The sequence below is a fragment of the Ornithorhynchus anatinus genome, chromosome 14 (genome assembly GCF_004115215.2).
Source record: "Ornithorhynchus anatinus isolate Pmale09 chromosome 14, mOrnAna1.pri.v4, whole genome shotgun sequence".
Taxonomy (NCBI): Eukaryota; Metazoa; Chordata; class Mammalia; order Monotremata; family Ornithorhynchidae; genus Ornithorhynchus; species Ornithorhynchus anatinus.
The window spans coordinates 43,194,466-43,212,329 of NC_041741.1; positions in this window are offsets into that span (position 1 = coordinate 43,194,466).

Genomic DNA, 17,864 nt, shown 5'->3' on the forward strand with positions numbered 1-17,864 from the left:
GGTGGAAAGAGCACAGGCCTGGGAGTCAGGAGACCCGGGTTCTAATCCCGAGTACCGCTCGCCTACTGGGTGACCTTGAGCAAATCACTCCACTCTCTGGGCCTCAGTTTCCTCAACTGTAAAATGTGGATTCAATACCTATTCTCCCTCCTACTTAGAATACGAGCTCCATGTGGGACATGGCCTGGGTCCCACCTAAATTGTATCTACAGTAGCACTTAATAAGGTTTTTGGCCCATAGCTGACAATTAACAATACCGCAATTACTATTATATGAAGAAGGGACCTTTTTATCATCGATTACAAATAGGATGGGGGGAAAAGCCCACCTGGGCCCCTTCCTCAGGACAGAGACCTTCTTCCTCCTGCAGGTTAGATCTTTCGTTGAGCAGTTTGCTACTGACCACCAGGGAGGGGTTTTTTTGTTTGTTTTTTGGAGTTTTTTTAAATGTTATTTAAGTGCTTTCTGTGTACAAGGCAATGTCCCAAACACTAGAGTAGATACAAGATAATCAGTTTAGTCACAGTCCATGTCTCACAATGGGACTCCCAGTTGGAATCCCCATTCTACAGATTGAGGTAACTGAGGCAAAGAGTAGTAAAGTGATTAGCCCAAGCTCACCCTGCAGCAGACATATGGAGGAGCCGAGATTAAAACCCAGGTCCCTGTCCCTCCCTCTAGACTGTAAACTCAATGTGGATTTACAGCAGGCAGGCACCAAAATCAGTATTAATAATAATAATAATGTTGGTATTTGTTAAGCGCTTACTATGTGCAGAGCACTGTTCTAAGCGCTGGGGGAGATCCAGGGTCATCAGGTTGCCCCACGTGAGGCTCACGGTCTTAATCCCCATTTTGCAGATGAGGTAACTGAGGCACAGAGAAGTGAAGTGACTTGCCCACAGTCACACGGCTGACAAGTGGCAGAGCAGGGATTTGAACCCATGACCTCTGCCTCCCAAGTCCAGGCTCTTTCCACTGAACCACGAAGCCAGGTCCTCTGACTCCCAGTCCTGTGCTCTTTCCACTAGGCCACACTGCTTCTCACACAACCCGACAGAGTTGGCAGATGTAATTCCTGCCCCGGAGGCACTTTCCGTCTAGTGGATGTGTCTCCTTAGGCTCCAGATTTACGAGCGGGGCTGTGGGACATAGGTAAGGAATCCAATCTCTCTCCATGTAGGGTGACTGTCGAACTCAGCCTCCCGCAGTCTAATAAATTATAAATTCCTCCCCCCGCCCCACTTCTCCCTGGGCTCTCTCCCAACGCTTCTGCCAAATTTCCACTAAAAATAAAGAAAATAACGGGCAGCAGAAGGAGTCTAAAGCCTACGATCCCCAGATGTTTTTCTTTTTTCTCCAATTCGGTTTTTAAAGAGGGGAAACTTTGAAGGGCTCCTCTCTGGCCCTGTGCCTTTCTGCTCTCTGCTTTCGCTCATTCTCTGAGAGCCGCTTGTGCCCCGTCGATAACCCGTCACTGCCGCGGCCCCCGATGACCCTTCCCACCGCTAGCTCGGCGAGGTCACCGTCCCCCATCTCTGACACACGCTCGCCGCTGTGGCAACTGGCTGACGCCACGGATGAAGGAGGATCGCTTCACGGCTCCTGTCTGTGAGAGGGACGGTGCTCTTGAGCCACCTGGACAGAGCACCGAGGGAGGCTGAAATAATAATAATGATAATCAATCATTATGGTACTTGTTCAGCCCTTACTCTGGGCCGAGCACCGTTCTAAGCAGCGGGGTAGATCCCAGTTAATCACGGCCCCCGTGAGGCTCGCACTCTTAATCCCCATTTTAGAGATGAGGGAATTGAGGCACAGAGAAGTGAAGTGATTTGCCCAAGGTCACACAGCAGACACGTGACTAAGCTCATCTGTAGACTGTAAGCTAGAGCCAGACTAGTTGTTTTGTTTCGCTCTGTCGTCAGACTACTTGTCATGTTTCGTTTCGCTCTGTTTCGCTTTGCTGTCTGCCTGCCCCCTTTAGACTGTGAGCCCGTTATTGGGAGGGCATGGTCTCTTATCTGTTGCCGAATTGTACATTCCTAGCGCTTAGTACGGTGCTCTGCACATAGTAAGCGCTCAGTAAATACTATCGAATGAATGAATAACAGGGAATGTCTGTTTACTGTTCTATCGTGCTCTCCCAAGCGCTTAGTAAAGTGCTCTGCGCGCAGTAAGTGCTCAATAAATACGATAAAATGAAAAATGTGGTGGAGCCGTGAATAGAACCCAGATCCTTCTGGATTGCATCTGCCACGCTCTATCCGCTAAGCCACGCTGCTTCTCTGAAAGTGCAGTTGGGATGGAAGGGGAGCCTGGAAACAGCCAGCCAAGCGGATAAGGGTTCGAAACCTTTCGAAAATCACATTTCCTCCAGGAGGCCTTCCCTGACTAAGCGATCGTTTCCCCTCCCTGCCCTCCCCTCTGAGTCGCCTGTGTGCTTGGCTGTGTACCCCGTAAGCCAATTTTTTGCTGGTATTTGTTAAGCGCTCACTATGTTCATTCATTCAACAGTATTTATTGAGAGCTTACTATGTGCAGAGCACTGTGCTAAGCGCTTGGAATGTACAATTCGGCAACAGATAGAGACAACCCCTGCCCATTGATGGGCTTACAGTCTAATCGGGGGCGACAAAACAATAGCAATAAATAGAATCGAGGGGATGTACATCTGATTGACAAAATAAATAGGGTAATAAAAATATATACAAATGAGCGGACGAGCACGGTGCTGAGGGGAGGGGAAGGGAGAGGGGGAGGAGCAGAGGGAAAGGGGGGGGAGAAGGGGGCTTAGCCGAGGGGAGGCGAAGGGTGGGGCAGAGAGGCAGCAGAGGGAGCAGAGGGAAAAGGGGAAGCTCAGTCTGGGAAGGCCTCTTGGAGGAGGTGAGCTCCCAGGCACTGTACTAAACGCTGAGGTAGATAGAAGGTAATCAGGTTAGACAGAGTCACTGTCCCATATGAGGCTTACAGTCTCCATCCCCATATTTCAGATGAGGTGGATGAGGCACCCAGAAGTGAAGTGACCCACCCAAGGACACACAAGCAGACAAGTGGCAGAGGCAGGATCAGAGTCCAGTTCCTCTGACTCCCAGGCTTGTGGTCTACCCATTAGACCACACTCCTTCTCACTTTGAAACTCACTCCAGCCCCTCAACACCTAGTCCATCAACCAATGCTATTTCTTTTCATTCAGTCAGTCGATCGTATTTATTGAGTTCCAAGGTGCTTAAAGTCTATGAACGTATCCTTACAACCCTAGTATTTCCTCCTCCGGGAAATTTATTTTAGTGTCTGTCATACCCGGTAGACTGTAAGCTCCTGTGTCAAGGATCTTGCCTACCAACTCTTTGCTCTCTCAGATGCTTGGTCCAGTGTTCTGCACACAGTAAGCGTTCAATAAATACCACTGATGTATCGGTTTATTGCTCCGAACGGCTCCTGGAGTGTGTGTGTAAAACATATAGACTCCAAGGCCAGCCAGACTGTCTTTTAACAATCAATCAGTGGTATTTATTGAGCACTTCCCGTGTGCAGAGCACTGTACTGAGTGCTTGGGAAAGTACAGAGTTGGTAGGCAAGATCCTTGACACAGGAGCTTACAGTCTACAGGGTTCAGTCTGAAGTATAATGGAATAGAACTGGTCGATGTGATGATCCTTCCCACAGAGAAGGCAATCAACCACCTGGTGGGTGGAGGGTGAGGGAAGGGGCCATCCAGTATTCATTCATTCAATAGTATTTATTGAGCGCTTACTATGTGCAGAGCACTGTACTGAGCACCTGGAATGTGCGAATCGGCAACAGAATGGAAATGGTGGTGGAGTGTGTGGGCTGGACTGTAGTAAGAAATTAGTGAGGCGTGGTAGGAGGGAGAGAGCTGATTTGAGTGCTCTAAAGCCACCGGTAGGGAGTTTAGTTGATGACGAGGAGGTATTATTATTACTATTATTTATTATTATTAATAATAAAGGATGTTATTATTAGTACTACTACTACTAATAATGTGACATTTGTTGAACACTATATGCCAAGCACTGTAATAAGTGCTGGGGTACATGCAACATGATCATTTATTCATTCATTCAACAGTATTTATTAAGCGCTCACTGTGTGCAGAGCACTGTACTAAGCCCTCGGGAAAGTACAATACAACAATAAACAGTGACGATCCCTGCCCAGAACGAGTTCGAAGTCTAGAGGTGGGGAGACAGACATGAAAACAAATAAATAAAATTACAGATCCATGTGCTTTGGGGCTTGAGCGGCAAGAGCAAAAAGGGAGGGTGATGAAGGAGGGAGTGGGAGATGAGGGAAAATGGGGCTTAGTCTGGGAAGGCCTCTTGGAGGAGATGTTCCTTAAATAAGGCCGTGAAGGTGGGGAGAGTAACCGTCTGGCGGATCTGAGAAGAGAGGGGGTTCCAGTCCAGAGGCAGGACAAGGGCCCGGGGTTGGCGGGGAGAAAGGCGAGGTGGAAGCACCGGCACAGGATAGCACCAGAGGAGTGAAGTATCTGGGTTGGGTTGTAGGAGAGAAGCGAGGTGAGGTAGGAGGGGGCAAGGTGATGGAGCGCTTTAAAGCCAATGGGGAGGAGTTTTTGTCTGATAAGGATGTGGATAGACATCCTTATGTGGAGATTTTTAAGGAGGAGGTTGACATGTCCTGAACGTTTCTGTAGAAAGATGATCCGGGCAGCGGAGTGAAGTTATGGACTGGAGTGGGGAGAGGCAGGAGGTTGGGAGATCAGCAAGGAGGTTGATGCAGTAATCTAGGTGGGATCGGAGAAGTGATCGCATTAACATGGGATCGTGGAATTTACAGTCTATAGGGGAGCATGGACAGGTATTGAACTCCCATTTTATGGATGAGGAAACTGAGGCACGGGGAAGTGAAATGACTTGATCAGGGTCACACAGCAGGCAAGGGAAGGAGCCGGGATAAGAACCCAGGTCCTCTGACTCCCAAACTCGGGCTCTAACCATTAGACCATGCTGCTTTTCCCCATTGCACTGGAAACAGTGTTTAGTAGATATTATTGATAGTGAAAAAAATTCTTTTGGTTCTTTAGAACAGGCTTTTAACTTTAAAAAACCGATTATGCCCACAAGAGAATTAATCTCTCTCACACTACTGTTTCGTAGTCAACTTTCCACCCTAAAAAAATCAACCTCCTTCTGGGCTATTTTCTCTTTAGCCTCTCTCCACGTCTTTTCTCTCCCCTCTCTTACGCCATGGTGGAAAGAAAGGACATAGAGTTCTTCAACCGAATTAGTGGGTCTGAGTACAAATATGAGAACCCAAGAAGGACCCGGAAACTAGCCCTAGGAAGAGTAAGTGCAGTGTGTCGGAGTCTGGACGTCAGCATTGCCCCAGGGATGAGGGAGCTTGGGTTGAGGCTAGTCATAAATGGATTCAGAAATAATCATCCTGTCTGCATATACTCCTCCCAACTCTTGGTTGAGCCAGGAGTTTGGGACCGATCTGGAGCGGAACAGCAATTATTATGAGATGAGAGGCAGGGGAAATAATAGTATATAAGAATACATCCGTCTTGTGGGGCTGGGGTAACTCTCAAAGTGTTCGAGGGGAACACACCCAAGTTCCTAGCTGACAGAGAGGACGGAATGGGAAAATAAAAGGGATTAGTCTGGGAAGGTCTATTGGAGGAGACGTGATTTTAGAGGGATTTTGAAGGTGAGGAGAGGGGCGGACTTTCAGATATGAAGGGGGTGGGTTTCTCGGGCCCATGGAATAAGGTGGGCGAGGGGTCGGCTGTGAGATAGGCGAGATCGAGGTACAGCGAGTAGGTTGGAGTTGGAGGAACAGAGTGTACGGGTTGAGTTGTAGGAGGAGATCGGCGAGGTTAGAGAGGAATATAAAATAAGCTCTCTTTAAATGAGAAGTTCATCGCTGCTCGCCTGGTGGGTGTTCGTTTTTCCAGAGCTGCGTTCTCGCTACTGGTGAAGTGGTGTTTGTCAAGCGCTTACTGTGTGTCCGGTACTGTGCCGACCACTGGGATAGATGCAAGATGATCAGGTCAGCCGTAATCCCGGTCCCACTCAGGGGTCCCAATCTAAAGGGGAGGGAATCCCCATTTTACAGATGAAGAAACTGAGGTACCAAGAAGTTAAGTGACTTGCCCAGGTTCACCCAGCAAGGAAAGGGCCAGAGCTGGGATTAAAACCCAGGTTTCCTGACTCCCAGAGCTGCGCTCTTTCCACTAGCCCCTGCTGCTTTTCCCTGCTGCCAGGACTGCAAAATCAGAAATTTCCTCCAAGAAATCCGTTGCCATATACGAGACAGAATACTGGGCTGGTGGACCGTTGGCCGGATCCGGGAAATGGCTTTGGTTACGTTCTAGTCGTCTGTAAACTCCTTGTGGGCGGGGATGGTGCCTACCCGCTCTCTCGAATGGTACTCTCCCAAGCGCTTAGTACAGTGCTCTGCACACAGTAAGTGGTAAGTGAATACCACTGATTGATTCTGATGTCTCCCCCCCCCCCCCATCCTAAATCACTGGCCTGCCCTTTTGCGCAGCTCAATGCGTTTTTTGAGGTGGCTTCCGAACTTGAGCCGAACTGAAGAGATGGAAGGGACCTCAAGAGGTCATCCGATCCAACCCTCTGCCTCCGGGGAGGATGCGGCCTCATGGAGATCCTCCATGCAATGTCACTAAGGCACTGGTCGAGTGAAAATTTTGCAAAACCCCAAACCGGTGTTTAAATCGCTGTTCATTTTTGACCTCATTAGCCTCTTCGCTTCTTAGAGGAGAGTATCAGCAATGCTAAAATAAGCCAGGCCACTGGGATTTTTCCCACAAGAGGAACACAAAAGCAAGTTGGAGAAAAGGTGACTTCATGCCTTCCCGTGCTAATGAATTTCATATGTTCATCCCCTTAACACCTACTGCTTGCAGAGAGTTTCCTTTTGTTCTTTTTGAATGATAATCAAATCCGATTTCAACGAGCGTTCCCGACTCCGCGTACTATGGATTCGGAACAAATCTGAGCTTACCCTTTCTGGCCGCTTCGTGTTTTTATAAACTTCAATCCGGGCCTCTGCCCCTCAGCCCCTCTCTCTTTTGATGAAAGGGTGATGGTCTGTTCACACCTCAAGTGGAGATCTTGACTCCTTCCCTCATCTGTTTCGGCTTCCGGAATGGGGCCGTGGTTTATTTAAGTTAGGTGACGGTAAGCTCGTGGTAGATGGGGAATATGCCCACCAAATCTGTTGTACATATCTGTAATTTTATTTATTTATATTGATCGCACCTTGGAGAGTTTCCAGTACTCTACCAGTCTCGACTACGAGAAGGGGAGGCAAACAGAGGCCTGTCCCTTCCATTCCTAGCTTGGGCAGTGGCTTGGGAGTCGAAGACCATCTGCTACTAGTCAAAACTCACCTTTGCTGGGCAGCGGCGGCATGGGAGAGAGTCGAGGGCGGAGACCGGAGATGACTGTGCGGAAGGAGGCAGTGGTAAACTGCTTCTGGATTTTTAGCAAGAAAACTATGGATAACTACCAGAAAAATTGAAGATGGAGGTGGGGTATTCTGAGAGAGTTGTGTCCATGACGTCGCTATGGGTCGGAGACAACTCGACGGCATAAGACAAGACTGTCTCCGCCTTTAGACTGTAAGCTTGTTGTGGGCAGGGAATGTGTCCGTTATATTGTACAGTTTAGGCTTTGCTATTTTTAATAATAGTAATAGTATTTGTTTAGTGCTTATTTTGTGCCGGGCACTGTACTAAGCGCTGGGGTAAATACAAGCAAATCAAGTTGGACACAGTCCCTGCCCCATGTGGGGCTCACAGTCTCAATCCCCATTTTACAGATAAGGTAACTGAGGCACAGAGAAGTGAAGTGAAGCCAACAACTGGAGTCCCCCACAATGGAGGTTCTCCATCAGAACTAAACCTCTACACTAAAAAGTGAAGAAATTGGAGTGAAAGAAAAAACCAGGCTGAAATTTTCAAACTGGGAAGTAAACCTTCAAATACCTTGTGTTTTTGAATAGCTCTAAATCATGATTCCATCTAGAAAGGAGCCGGGTTCCTGAAAGTGGAGGTCGGTGGAGGTTTACAGAGAGGAAGAGGTTGCTTTGGAGAACTTGGCCTGATTTTCTCCAAGATGCTCTGAATTCTAAGTGGGATGAGGTTTTGCAGAGGGGAAATCAAGGTTAAGCCACAGGAAAAAAAAAAACATCTTGACAACAACCAGGCTCTGGAATCGCTTCCCCGGAGGGGGGGATGGTGGGAAAGAAGAGGCACTGAAAAGCAGGACTGATCGCCGAGAAGGAACTTTCCCAAGATGATCCATCCCTTTCCCCTGGGAGGTGATGGATATAACCTTCTCACAAATCGCCCCCATCCCCAATTTCTCGGATTCTGGCCGGAAGTTGTCCTGTTATCTTAGATACGAACCCTGGGAGATGTCATCCCCTCCCTGGGCACTGAAAGGCCAAAACATCTAGAAATAGTCACGGAAATGTTAATGAAATGTCTCTGGGTGCCTTTTCTCAAGATGAATGCTGGACTTCAACAATGCTCACATTTATTAATACCTTTCTTGGAAGTCCAGATGAAAAGGAAAACATAATAAAACCTTGACACTCCCCCATAGTCATGAGCCTAGGACCTTTGCAAGAATGGATCGCCTAAACAGGAAAGGAGAATTGAAATAAACCATGGCAAAGTCTGTGAGCTGCGGACAAGTTCAGTCAATCAATGGCATTTATTGAGCACATTCCGCAGAGCACTATTTTAAGGGCCCGGGAGAGTGCAATGCAGCATCCCCTGTCCACAGTGAGCTTCCGGTCCGTACTAAGAGAGACTGGGAAACGGCCCTGAAGTCAGGAAAGATCTGTGTCTAAAGTGCTACATTTCCATTGATGATTAAATTTGGGGTGGCTCTATTCGGGGAACTGTGGGGACCCTTGAACCCTTAAAAGCACTGAGGCCTCAAAGGCCCGACTGACAATTTCTAAGATCTTTGCTGAGTTGTATTCCAACCCCATGTTCATCTAAAGCATTTTAACGATGGGATCTATTAAGCTCTGTGCTAAGCACTATGCTAACCACCGGGATAGATAAAAGATAATCGGATCGGACAGTCCCTGACCCCCACTGAACCCATGGTCTAAAAGGGAGGGAGAACAGCTGCTTGTGGATAGCAGTGTGACTTAGTGGAAAGAGAGTCAGCGGACATCAGTTCTTCTCCTGGCTTGGCCTCTTGCCTGCTGTGCGACCTTGGGCAAGACACTTCACTTCTCTGTGCCTCCGTTCCCTCGTCTGTAAAACTGGCAAGTAAGACGGTGAGCCCCATGTGGGACGTGGACCGTGTCCAACCTGATTACCTTGTATCTACCCAGGAGCTTAGTCCAATGCCCGGAAAGAGTGAGCACTTATTATTATTATTATGATATTTGTTGCTTACTATATGCCAAGCACTGTTCTAAGCGCTGGGGCACTGTTCTAAGTGCTGGGCACAGTTCTAAGAGCTGGAAATAACAAATCATTATTAAGTGCCGTCGAGTCGTTTCCGATTCATAGCGACTCCACGGATACACTTTCTCCAGGACGTCCTGTCCTCTGCTATAATCCGCGACCTTTCTAATGGCTCTTCTGTTATCGTTGTTACGGTCTCTATCCATCTAGCTACTGGTCTGCCTCTTCCACTTTTTCCCTGGACTTTTCCTAGCATTAGAGTCTTCTCCAGAGAGTTAGTCCTCCTGATTACGGGTCCAAAATATGCTAATCTAAGTCGAGACATTTGGCCTTCCAAAGACCACTTTGGTTTAATTTGTTCTAAAATCCATTTGTTTGTCTTTCTGGCAGTCCATGGAATCGATGTTCTTTCTCTCCTGTGTTTTCATTGACCAGCAATCAGATGCATACATTGTCACTGGAAACACCATAGAATTGACAGTTTGTATGTTTGTGGCAATAGTTACATGAGCACATCTCATTACTTTTTCCAGGCTCTTCACAGCAAATCTTCCCGATATTAATCTTCGGCATATTTCTTGAAAAAACAGGTATCGAATCCCCATTTTACAGATGAGGAACAGAGAAGTTAAGAGACTCCCTCAAAGTCACACAGCAGGAAAACGGCAGAGTCGGGTTTAGAACCTGGATCTCCTGACTCCCAGTCTTGGGCCCATTCCACTGGGCCAGCCATGCCTTGGGGCAGAGTGGGCCTGAGGGCCGGGGGGTGGGGGTGTCAGTCTTGCTTTGCCTCACAGAAGTGGCTCATTCTCTTCCCTGGCTGCGTGTTTCTATCGGTCAATGGTATTTGTTGAGTGCTTGCCGTGTGCGGAGCTCTGTACTAAGCACTCGGGAGAGAAAAATGGACCCATTCCCTGCCCACGATGAGCTTATAGTCTAGAGAGATCTGTAGCATCTCTTTGGCCACCCACCACCTCCCTCCCTCCTGTTTCCCCTACACCCAACACATAGCCCAGTGTCTTCACCCGAGCAGGGAAGAGTAGCAGGGGTTATTCTTGTATTCTATTCTCCCAAGCGCTTAATATAATGCCCTGCACATATTAAGCACTTAATCCCCGCCCCGCAGCCCCACAGCATTTACGTGTATATCTGTAATTTCATTTATTTGTATTGACTGCGAGCTCAATATCTGTCTCCCTTCCTCTAGACTGTGAGCTCACTGTGGGCAGGGAATGTCACTGTTTATCATTGTACTGTACTTTCCCAGGCGCTTAGTACAGTGCTCTGCACAGGGTAAGCGCTTAAAAAATACAATCGAATGAATAAATATGATTTATTGACCGACTGACCATGGAGCCAGTGGCCTATCTGGCCCCATGAATGGGCAGGAGAGCCGACTCAGGTATGGGGAGTGGGGGGTTGGCCAGGATTAGAACCCAGGTTGTTCTGACTCCCAGATCTGAGCCTTACCCATTAGGACACACTGCTTGTCTTTGGGGCTAGGCTTGAGTGCGCCGTAACTTCCAGGCCAGCGTTGAGTCCTCTGGCCAGGACACGTACCGGACTCTGCCACAGAGCCGCCCAGCTCCGCCTCAGGGAAGGCCCGGTGCCGGGCCCTTTGATCCGGAGGGATCAGATGTTCAATCCAGTTCCCCCTCCCTCTCCTCCTCCCCTGCGTCTGCTGGGATCCACAGCTCTAGGGCAGTAGAAAGCCTAGTGAAGCCTAGGAAGAAGCAGTTTGGCCTAGTGGATAGAGCACTGCCTGGAAATCAGAAGGACCTGGGTTCTAATTCTGGCACCGCCACTCGTCTGTTATGTTTTAAGTCATTTAGATTTTCCGTACTTCAGCTACCGCATCTGTAAACTGGGGGGGAACGCTGTGAGCCCGGTGTGGAACAGGGACTATGTCCAACCTGATAAGCTCGTATCTACCCCAGCGCTCAGTACAGTGCCTGGCACATAGTTAGCGCTTAACTGCTTCCATGGAAAAAGAAACCCAATAGCTTCGATCCTTCCTCGAACGACAACGGCGACTCTTGCCAGTAGGAAGACAAAAACGGAGTGGGAGGGAGGATGGAGTGGGGGAAACGGACCACCCTCAAAGCGGGATCTTGTGGGTCGGAAGCCGGGGAGTATCGATCGGCAGGCCAGCTGGTGCCGACTGAGCATCGATTAGCCGGGTAATTAATTGCAACTTGCGTAGATGGAAGAATAGCGCAGACGTGAGCAAATTGGGCTCCCGCTAATGCGGTAAGTGGGGGTGGTCGCTGGGGAAAATATAGATCCTCTAAATGAGAGCCGCCCCTAGGCAGGTTGGCTTGGGTGGGGAGATTTTGGGTTTTTTCCACTTACAAAACCGTTCGTACTTTGGGTGCTTGTGTTTGTCTAGTGAGCTTCTGGAGGACAGGGGCTTCTACGTCATCATAATTGTGGTGTTTGTTAAGTGCTTTCTACGTGTCAAGCACTGAACTGAAAGCTGGGGTAGGTACAAGATGATCAGGTCCCACGTGAGACCTTTAAAGCCGCCGGCGAGGGGTTTCTGTTTGATACAGAGGTGGATGGGCAACCACTGGAATTTCTTGAGAAGTGGGGAAACACGTGTAGCTCAGTGGAAAGAGTCTGGGCTTCGGAGTCAGAGGTCACGGGTTCGACTCCCGGCTCTGCCACTTGTCAGCTGGGTGACTGTGGGCGAGTCACTTCACGTCTCTGTGCCTCAGTTACCTCATCTGTAAAATGGAGAGTAACTGTGAGCCTCACGTGGGACGACCTGATTACCCTGTATCTCCCCCAGTGCTCTGCACATAGTAAGCGCTTAACAAATACCGACATTATTATGTCTTGGTTGTTTTTGTACAGAAATGATCTGGGCAGCAGAGTGAAGTACGAACTGGGAGCAGGGAGAGACAGGAGGCCGGGAGGTCAGTAAGGAGGCTGATACAGCCTTACTGCAAGCAGCGTGGCTCAGTGGAAAGAGCCCGGGCTTGGGAGTCAGAGGTCATGGGTTCGAATCCCTGCTCTGCCACTTGGCAGAGGTGTGACTGTGGGCAAGTCACTTAACTTCTCTGTGCCTCAGTTACCTCCTCTGTAAAATGGGGATTAACTGTGAGCCTCATGTGGGACAACCTGATTCCCCTCTACCCCAGCGCTTAGAACAGTGCTCTGCACATAGTAAGTGCTTAACAAATACCAACGTTATTATTATTATTGTTATTATTAAGCGCTCTATAAATATGACTGACTGAATGAATAAATGAATACAGTTGTGGGCAGGGAATGTGTCTGTTTATTATCGTATTGTACTCTCCCAAGCACTTGGTACAGTGTTCTGCGCACAGTAAGAGCTCAATTAATAAGGGGGAAGCAGTGTGGCTCAGTGGAAAGAGCCCAGGCTTGGGAGTCAGAGGTCATGGGTTCAAATCCTGGCTCTGCCGCTTGTCAGCTGTATGACTTTGGGCAAGTCACTTAACTTCTCTGTGCCTCAGTTACCTCATCTGTAAAATGGGGATTAAGACTGTGAGCCTCACGTGGGACAAACCTGATCAACTTGTATCCTCTCCAGTGCTTAGGACAGTACTTTGCCATCATCATTATTATTATTATTATTAATCTAGGCAGGATAAGGATAAGTGATTGGATTAATGTGGTAGCAATTTAGATAATAATTATTATTACTGTATTTGTTAGGCGCTTACTATGTGCCAGGTACTGTGCTAAACACTGAGGTAGATAGAAGCAAATTGGGTTGGACACAGTCTCTGTCCTGAGTGGGGCTCACAGTCTCAATCCCCATTTTACAGATGAGGTAACTGAGGCACAGAGAAGTGAGGTGATTTGCCCGACGTCACACAGCTGACAAATAGAAGAGCAGGGATTAGAACCCATGACCTTCTGACTCCTAGGCCCGTGTTCTATCCACTCTGAGAGGAAAGGGCAGACCACAGTTATTAGGCAATAAGAAGCAGTGTGATCCAGTGGAAAGAGCATGAGCCTGGGAGTCAGAGGACCTGGGGTCTAATCCTGGCTCTGCCAATTACTTGCTGTGTGACCTTGGTCAGATCACTTAACTTCTCTTTGCCTCAGTTTCCTCACCTGTAAAATGAGGATTAAAACCTATTCCTTTCTACTTAGGCTGTGAGCCCCAAGTGGGACAGAGTCTGTTTCCAACCCGACAAACTTGTATCTACCCCAGCATTTAAAACAGTGCTTCACACATAATGAGTGTTTAACAAATACCATAAAAATCAAAGTACCATAAAAATGGGACTCACGGTTTAAGTGGGAGGGGAGAATGGGGATTGAATCGCAGTTCCGCAAAGGAGGGAAATGAGGAACGGTATTCGTTCATTCGTATTTATTGAGCCCTTACTATGTGCGGAGCACTGTACTAAGCGCTGGGAATGTACAAATAGGCAACAGATAGAGACAGTCCCTGCCCACTGACGGGTTTACGGTCTAATCGGGGGAGACAGGCAGACAAAAACAATAGCAATAAATAGAATCGAGGGGATGTACATCTCATTAAAACAATAGCAATAAATAGTAGTGACGTGACTTGCCCGGGGTCACACAGCAAGTACGCGGTGGAGCCGGGATTAGAACCAGGTTCTCTGACTCTCAGGGCCCTGTTCTTTCCACCGGGCCACGCTGCACCCCAGGGAAGGGTTAGCTGGGGGAAGATTCCCGGAGGAGCTGAGTCTCAGGAAGCTATTTCATTGGAGAGGCAGGGTGGTTATTCAACATAAATTGGGTAAAGGCTAGGAGGTGAGGCTGGGGATGGGTGTAATCTCCCGAGCACTTAGGTCGCGCTAAGCGCTCCATAAATAGGATTGAACGAATGAATGGGTGCAGGGGCTTTTGTACTGCCTTTTCCTCACTTGGTGATAAGAGAAGGAGGGAGCGGACGGGGTGGGGAGAAGGAAGATGTTGTAAAATCGAGTCCGGTTTGCCTACGTGAAGGGGAGCGGGATCTGCCTCTCTTCTGCCTTCCTCCTGGACGGAGACCATCCCCTCCTCGCCTAGTCTTCCCACCCTCTTCACTCCTGGGGAATTCAAGTATTTCTCTGTTCCCAGGGCCCTCCAAGGCTGCCAAGCTGCCTGGAGAGGTCTCTGCCTAAAGGAGACCACATGTTCCCCCTCCCAGAGGCCCGAACTGATAGAAAATCAGGGTTTTGAAATGTTATGCCCTTCCCAAATTCCTAATCTGGGCTCTCGGGGTGAAGAAATTATGGAGGAGATGGGAGAATTCCCTGGAGGCTGGTCTCGCTGGGCAGAGCCAACAGCCTTCAGCCATCCTGAGGCAAAGCCACTGTCCACCAGCACTTTCCTCTTGAGTCTGGATGGAGTTGGATAAATTTACTCTCTGTCTCCTCTCCTCCATTCCAACTTGTCTCCAGGGACCCTCCGGGGAGTCTGGATGCTCAAAAGAAGCAGTCCGAGGGCAGAGCGGCCAATTGGATAGCGCACGGGCCTGGGAGTCAGAGGGACCTGGGTTCTAATCCCGCCTCGGCCACTTGTCTGCTGTGCAACCTTGGGCGAATCACTTCATTTCTCTGCCCCTCAGTTCTCTTATCTGTAAAATGGGGATTAAGACTGTGAACTCCATATGGGACAGGGACTCTGTCCAACCTGATTAGCTTGAATCCACTCCAGCTCTTAGTCTGCGCCAGGAATATAGTAAACACTTAACAGATACCATAAGAATAAATAAATAAATAAATAAGATTGCTCAACGTTCACGGAGAGACGGAGCTGGCTTGTTTTAACCCTTTTGGATGTGTACACAGTTGTGAAACTTGAGCAAACCTCTGATGCTGGCCAACCCAAGATACAAATCTCCCCCCACCGCTGCGTGCAGCAAGATGAAATAATAACAATACTATGCAGAAGGGGTGTGGCCTAGTGGAAAGAACATGGGTCGGGGAGTCAGAGGACCTGGATTCTGATGCAGCACTGCTACTTCCCTGCTGGGTGACCTTGAGCAAGTCACTTTATTTCTATGTGCCTCAGTTTCCTCAATGGTAAAATGGGGGTTCAATACCTGATTTATCTCCCGCCTAGGCTGTGAGCCCCACGTGGGACAGGGACTGTGTCCAACCTGATTACTTTGCATCTTCCCCAGGGCTTAGAAGCTCTTAATGATTACCATTAAAAATAATAATAATCGTGGTGCTTAAGCACTTACTCTGGGCCAAGTGCTGTGCTAAGCGCTGGGATAGATACTAGGCCATCAGGTCGGACCCAATCCCTGTCCCACTGGGGGCTCAAAGTCAGGCAGTCAATCGCATTTATTGAGCAATTACTCCGTGCGGAGCGCTGTACTAAGCTCTTGGAAGTATAACAATATAACAGTATAACAATATTACAGACACATTCGCTGCCCACAACAAGTTTTCAGTCTAAAGTCCAAGGGGGAGGAAGAGCAGGAGGCTTCTTGGTGCATCTGTTGGGACCCTCCATTCGAGAAGTGTGTTGATGGTGAGCTGGGAGGAGACCTTCAAGAAGTCCATGACACTTTCCTTTCTACCGTATTGTTCTCTCCCAAGTGCTTAGTTCAGTTCTCTGCACACAGTCAGTGCTCACAAAATACCGTGTGTGACTGATGAATTTTCCTAGAGTCTGAGCCCTATGAGGGATAGGGACAATGTCCAACTGTGTTACAGAAACAGCACAGCCTACTGGAAATGGGCCACAGATCCATCAGAGGATCTACTTCTAACCCCAGCTCTGCCACTAGTCTGCTGTGTGATCTGAGGTAAGTCACTTCACCTCTCAGTGCCTCAGTTTCCTCACCTGTAAAATACCTGCCACCCCCCGCTTAAACCGTGAGCCTCTGTGGGACAGGGACTGGCTCCGCCCCAGTTATCTTGTATCTATCCCGGTGCTTGGCACATAGTAAGTGCCTAACAACTACTATTACCTTTATTAATAATAATCTGATTATCCTGTATATATCTACCCCAGACTTACTACAGTGCTTGGAACACGGTAAATCATCAGGCAGTCAGTAGATACAATTGAGTGATTCCCCCCTCTCTGGTTACCTGAGTTTAGAGAAGCAGCGTGGCTCAGTGGAAAGAGCCCGGGCTTGGGAGTCAGAGGTTATGGGTTCAAATCCTGGCTCTGCCACTTGTCGGCTGTGTGACTGTGGGCAAGTCACTTCTCTGTGCCTCAGTTACCTCATCTGTAAAATGGGGATTAACTGTGAACCTCACGTGGGACTACCCGATTTCCCTGTATCTACCCCAGCGCTTAGAACAGTGCTCTGCACAGAGTAAGCGCTCAACAAATACCAACATTATTATTAAACACCCCCCCACCCCCACTTTAAACTCCAGGGAAGGGCCTGGGCTATATTCCAAGGGACTTTGCAAGAGATGCCATGATAATTGTATCCAGCTGTAGATGGACTTCCCAATCACTCAGCTGTTTATAGAACCAATCTTGGAAGAGATTGCCAGAGGTCATTTGGCAGTTTATTTATTTTTTCCGATTTATTTATTTATTTATTTATTTATTTATTTATTTATTTATTTTAAGGTCTGTCTCCCCTCTAGGCTGTGAGCTCATTGTGGGCAGGATTGCTTCTGTTTGTTGTTACATTGTATTCTCCCATGTGCTTAGTATAGTGCTTAGCCCACAGTAAGCGCTCAATAAGTATGATTGAATGACTGAATGAATTTGGTCCAGCCCTCTGCTGCCAGAATGGACAGATGCCAGTTTTTTCCTTAAAGATTTCTAGGAATGAAGACCCCCCCCCCACACCCACCTTAGCCTATCCCCGTGTTTTCTCCTCACTCTGTCAACCAGCAAGTTCTTCCTCTTGTCTAGTTTGGTGTCTCTGAGAAAGGAAATTAGGGACCTGCCCAAAAACACACTCCTTCTGTGGCATGAAGACAATATGAGCTCATCCGGCCTGGATGTACATCCCCTTGATTCTATTTATTGTTATTGTTTTTGTCTGTCCGTCTCCCCCGATTAGACTGTAAGCCCGTCAATGGGCAGAGACTGTCTCTATCTGTTACCGATTTGTACATTCCAAGCGCTTAGTACGGTGCTCTGCACATAGTAAACGCTCAATAAATACTATTGAATGAATGAATGAATGGATTTTCAATCAGATTTATTTATTGAGTAGCTACTCTAAGCAGAGCTCTGTATTAGACACTTGGGATTATTGCTTTTAAATTGGATTTGTTCCCAGGGGTTCAAGTCACTTTTCTTATTCCTGTGCCTCCATCTTCCAAAGACACCAACTGGAGCTCGTGGTGGGAGGGGTCTTGTCTGCGCCCTCAAAGGATGGTGACTTAAACTGCCCAATCATGAAACCTTTCCCACCCTGTTAAATTGTGCTACCTTTCCCTCCTACAGCTGTGTCGTGTGGTTCTTCAGGAGAGAGAGAACTAAAGAGTGGAACTAATC